Source organism: Schistocerca piceifrons, unplaced genomic scaffold (assembly GCF_021461385.2).
Source record: "Schistocerca piceifrons isolate TAMUIC-IGC-003096 unplaced genomic scaffold, iqSchPice1.1 HiC_scaffold_1229, whole genome shotgun sequence".
Lineage (NCBI taxonomy): Eukaryota > Metazoa > Arthropoda > Insecta > Orthoptera > Acrididae > Schistocerca > Schistocerca piceifrons.
This window is the reverse complement of record NW_025727047.1, coordinates 70,001-75,000: the sequence shown is the minus strand read 5'-3', so window position 1 is coordinate 75,000 and position 5,000 is coordinate 70,001. Positions and strand designations below refer to the sequence as shown.

The following is a 5,000-nucleotide window of genomic DNA, read 5'->3' as shown; positions in this document are numbered from 1 at the left end:
TAATGTACACAGATGGAACATTTTGGACTGGAACCAGATTACCCGTACACACGGCGCTGATTAGTAATCAATGCAGAGCCATCAAACTACAATAAATATACACAACTGTCCGTATACATGCTGAAAGAGTCTGCCCACAATGGGAACCACACGTCAGCCAGACACTCTGATCACGCACCACTCTCTGCTTCTAACAGGCGCACATACAATATGTAAGCACCAGCATGGAACAACATCCAGTGCATCTTCTCCGCCACATTACACAATCCACACTATCACAACCAGACCAGGAGGTCCATGCGGAAAATACAATATCCCAGCCTTTCGACATCCACCATTGCGCAGACCAGGCACCAACACCCACACATGTCCTATACAACGGTGCACCCAACATCACAATAGTACCTCCTGTCACAGCGCACAAACAATGACATGAGTCAAAGACACAGGTCTCACACAAGCATAGAATTGGAGCGCCGCCTCTAATAAGCCAAAGGTGCATCCTGACGTGACAAATCTGATCATGTCACAAGCATTCACTTACTATAATCACTATCAACGAACCTGCCGCCCCCGCCCCCCCCCCCCCCTACACCTTTCCTTACAACAACGTGTAACCTAACCTAACCTAACCTAACCTATGTTGTACCTTAACCTAACCTATGTTGTACCTTAACCTAACCTATGTTGTACCTTAACCTAACCTATGTTGTACCTTAACCTAACCTATGTTGTACCTTAACCTAACCTATGTTGTACCTTAACCTAACCTATGTTGTACCTTAACCTAACCTATGTTGTACCTTAACCTAACCCATGTTGTACCTTAACCTAACCCATGTTGTACCTTAACCTAACCCATGTTGTACCTTAACCTAACCCATGTTGTACCTTAACCTAACCCATGTTGTACCTTAACCTAACCCATGTTGTACCTTAACCTAACCCATGTTGTACCTTAACCTAACCCATGTTGTACCTTAACCTAACCCATGTTGTACCTTAACCTAACCCACGTTGTGCCTTAACCTAACCCACGTTGTGCCTTAACCTAACCCACGTTGTGCCTTAACCTAACCCACGTTGTGCCTTAACCTAACCCACGTTGTGCCTTAACCTAACCCACGTTGTGCCTTAACCTAACCCACGTTGTGCCTTAACCTAACCCACGTTGTGCCTTAACCTAACCCACGTTGTGCCTTAACCTAACCCACGTTGTGCCTTAACCTAACCCACGTTGTGCCTTAACCTAACCCACGTTGTGCCTTAACCTAACCCACGTTGTGCCTTAACCTAACCCACGTTGTCCCCTAACGTAACCCACGTTGTCCCCTAACGTAACCCATGTTGTCGCCTAAACCTGCTCTGTAATTGTTATACGACTCGTTCAATTAGTGTAGTGTTGCCCACCCGCAACCCTCGCAATATAGTTCGCTACTCGCACTGCCCGCTCCCCTGTGTATCGCTTCATGTTAAACACCTTGCAAGTCTTGCTGACTTTCCACATGCTCCTGCTGTACACTGTAATGTGGATGGCAGCAGGACGTACATGCCGCCCCTCCCCACGTCCCCACCTTGCCCCCCTGCCTTCGCAAGCTGGTTGGTGAGAAGTTTGCATGTTCAATGCCCTTCGCATGCGACGTACTCAGGCTACGTTGTGGTGCGGCCTGTGTCAACCGTCCGCTAATGTCGTACGCGTAAACCACAATCTGTACTGCACATTCGTCCTTATGTACCGAATGATACATCGTGGCACATGTGTGACCGTACAACGACTGCGCCCAAAAACGGCGGACCATACAGTGCAAATATTGTGCACGCAGCTACGTGTCGTCTCCCTATGAGAGCTGGATTGCAGTGTGGTACGCCATAGAGACGTGTGGGAGGAACGGACGCCGTGGATGGCGATCAGCATGAGCTGTCTGTTGATGTATTCGGACCTAGTCGTCTCTCCTCACACACCGTGATGGCATGGTGCACCGCGTTCCATATCTGCGACATGCTACAGAGGCCGGTTGACAGTCGTTCGAGCAATGGACATCGCATACGTACGGGGGCCACCTTCCACGTATTGTCTAGGCGTGCACATTTTGTTGCGTGTATGTGGGCAGACGTAGTGTGGCGTGACACCTGACACAGGCATGCAATAATCGTTGAAGTTGCAAATGGCGATGGACGCCTGCGTTTTCTGGTGAAGTTACGCAAATGAACAAATGGTAACCTGTTGTGGTGCGGTTGTTCTCGCTAGGGGTGAATCGGTGATGGCGACGATAGGTTGAGGTACGAACCGGTTGTTCCAGCGATACCCACCATGCCGACGAAACTGAACGGCATCTGGGTGTGAAGCGATACGCGGCGGTGGCTGGGTGGGACCGTCCCCGGCCGGTGAGGGGGCGCCTCCCGGCGTGCTGGCCGCGCGGTGCGTGGGCGCACGCGCTACAGCCGGCTGGTGGGGGCGGCCAGTGGCAGGCGCGCCGGCCGACGGACGCGGCAGGCGTCGCAGCTGCGCGCCGGCGCACCCTGCGCGCGGCGCCGTGCGGCCAAAGTAGGTCCTCGCGGGCCCGGTGCGAAGCGCGGTGGACATCTTCAGTGTGCTGGTCCGATTGAGGACTGTGTGCGTTGAGGATGCGCCGCCGCCCGGCGCTCGGCGCCGCGACGCCGTCTGCTGCTCGGTCGCCCCAGCGGTTCTCGCTGGTGGTTTGTATCGCAGCTGTGCGGATGTGTTGGCGCGTGCGCTGTGCTGGGAGAGTTCGCTTCGGCACCCAAGTGGGGCTTTTGTCCTTCTGTGGCGCTGGCGTTGGAGCTGCCGGTCACCGTAGGTGGCGCGTGTTGTCTCCCGCCGGCAATGCCACGACAGCACGCTCCCGGGCCTCTGTCGGCAGCGGCAAGCTCAGTTGGGAGCACGGGTGGTCGCACCGAAAGCGTCTACTCGCCTAACTCCGGGCGATTGCGCCTCTCTCGAACCCGACCAAGTACTTGGGACGGCGCTGCGCGCCGCCGGGACCTGAGAGGGTTTCGAGGTGTATTGTGCAGGGGAGCTCAGCCTCCTCCTGTTTGCAGAATGATTGAGCGGACGCTTGCGTGTTCGCGCGGGCCCCCGGGACACACTCCCGGGCGGCCGGCTGCTCAGCTCTAGTTGACGCAGCTCCCTGGTTGATCCTGCCAGTAGTCATATGCTTGTCTCAAAGATTAAGCCATGCATGTCTCAGTACAAGCCGCATTAAGGTGAAACCGCGAATGGCTCATTAAATCAGTTATGGTTCCTTAGATCGTACCCACGTTACTTGGATAACTGTGGTAATTCTAGAGCTAATACATGCAAACAGAGTCCCGCCGTTCTGGGCCGCACGCGCGCTACACTGAAGGAATCAGCGTGTCTTCCTAGGCCGAAAGGTCGGGGTAACCCGCTGAACCTCCTTCGTGCTAGGGATTGGGGCTTGCAATTGTTCCCCATGAACGAGGAATTCCCAGTAAGCGCGAGTCATAAGCTCGCGTTGATTACGTCCCTGCCCTTTGTACACACCGCCCGTCGCTACTACCGATTGAATGATTTAGTGAGGTCTTCGGACTGGTACGCGGCATTGACTCTGTCGTTGCCGATGCTACCGGAAAGATGACCAAACTTGATCATTTAGAGGAAGTAAAAGTCGTAACAAGGTTTCCGTAGGTGAACCTGCGGAAGGATCATTACCGACTAGACTGCATGTCTTTCGATGTGCGTGTCGTGTCGCGCAACACGCTACCTGTACGGCTCGCCGTAGCCGTGCGCCGCGTGCGGAACCACGCGTGCCTCTCAAAACTAGCGGCAATGTTGTGTGGTACGAGCGCTGAAGCGCTGGAGCGGCTGGCCTGCGGCACCTGGCGCCTGGCGCCGGTTTTGAATGACTTTCGCCCGAGTGCCTGTCCGCTCCGGTGTGGAGCCGTACGACGCCCGTCGGCCGTGAGGCCGTTGGACACAGAACGCTGGAACAGGGGCCGCCACACGCCTCACTCCCGCCTATGCGACCGTCTCGAAAGAGACGGCGGAAACTGAGAAAAGATCACCCAGGACGGTGGATCACTCGGCTCGTGGGTCGATGAAGAACGCAGCAAATTGCGCGTCGACATGTGAACTGCAGGACACATGAACATCGACGTTTCGAACGCACATTGCGGTCCATGGATTCCGTTCCCGGGCCACGTCTGGCTGAGGGTCGGCTACGTATACTGAAGCGCGCGGCGTTTGCCCCGCTTCGCAGACCTGGGAGTGTCGCGGCCGCCTGTGGGGCCGGCCGCGTCTCCTCAAACGTGCGATGCGCGCCCGTCGCCTGGCGGTTCGCATACCGGTACTTTCTCGGTAGCGTGCACAGCCGGCTGGCGGTGTGGCGTGCGACACCTCGTACAACGACCTCAGAGCAGGCGAGACTACCCGCTGAATTTAAGCATATTACTAAGCGGAGGAAAAGAAACTAACAAGGATTCCCCCAGTAGCGGCGAGCGAACAGGGAAGAGTCCAGCACCGAACCCCGCAGGCTGCCGCCTGTCGTGGCATGTGGTGTTTGGGAGGGTCCACTACCCCGACGCCTCGCGCCGAGCCCAAGTCCAACTTGAATGAGGCCACGGCCCGTAGAGGGTGCCAGGCCCGTAGCGGCCGGTGCGAGCGTCGGCGGGACCTCTCCTTCGAGTCGGGTTGCTTGAGAGTGCAGCTCCAAGTGGGTGGTAAACTCCATCTGAGACTAAATATGACCACGAGACCGATAGCGAACAAGTACCGTGAGGGAAAGTTGAAAAGAACTTTGAAGAGAGAGTTCAAAAGTACGTGAAACCGTTCTGGGGTAAACGTGAGAAGTCCGAAAGGTCGAACGGGTGAGATTCACGCCCATCCGGCCACTGGCCTCCGCCCTCGGCAGATGGGGCCGGCCGCCCGCGCGGAGCAATCCGCGGCGGGGTCGTGTCCGGTTGCCTTTCCACTCGCCGCGGGGTGGGGCCGTTCCGGTGTGCGGTGGGCCGCACTTCTCCCC

General features: G+C 56.2%; 1 non-coding gene and 1 pseudogene across 1 annotated transcript; both read left to right on the top strand.

The window, feature by feature from the left end:
- Window positions 1-4,041: 4,041 nt before the first annotated feature.
- On the top strand, window positions 4,042-4,196 carry LOC124729988. The gene has a single exon (XR_007007855.1). It is a non-coding gene; the product is annotated as a 5.8S ribosomal RNA (ribosomal RNA).
- A 188-nt stretch (window positions 4,197-4,384) lies between these two features.
- Window positions 4,385-5,000, top strand: part of LOC124730003 — a 4,222-nt pseudogene continuing 3,606 nt past the window's right edge.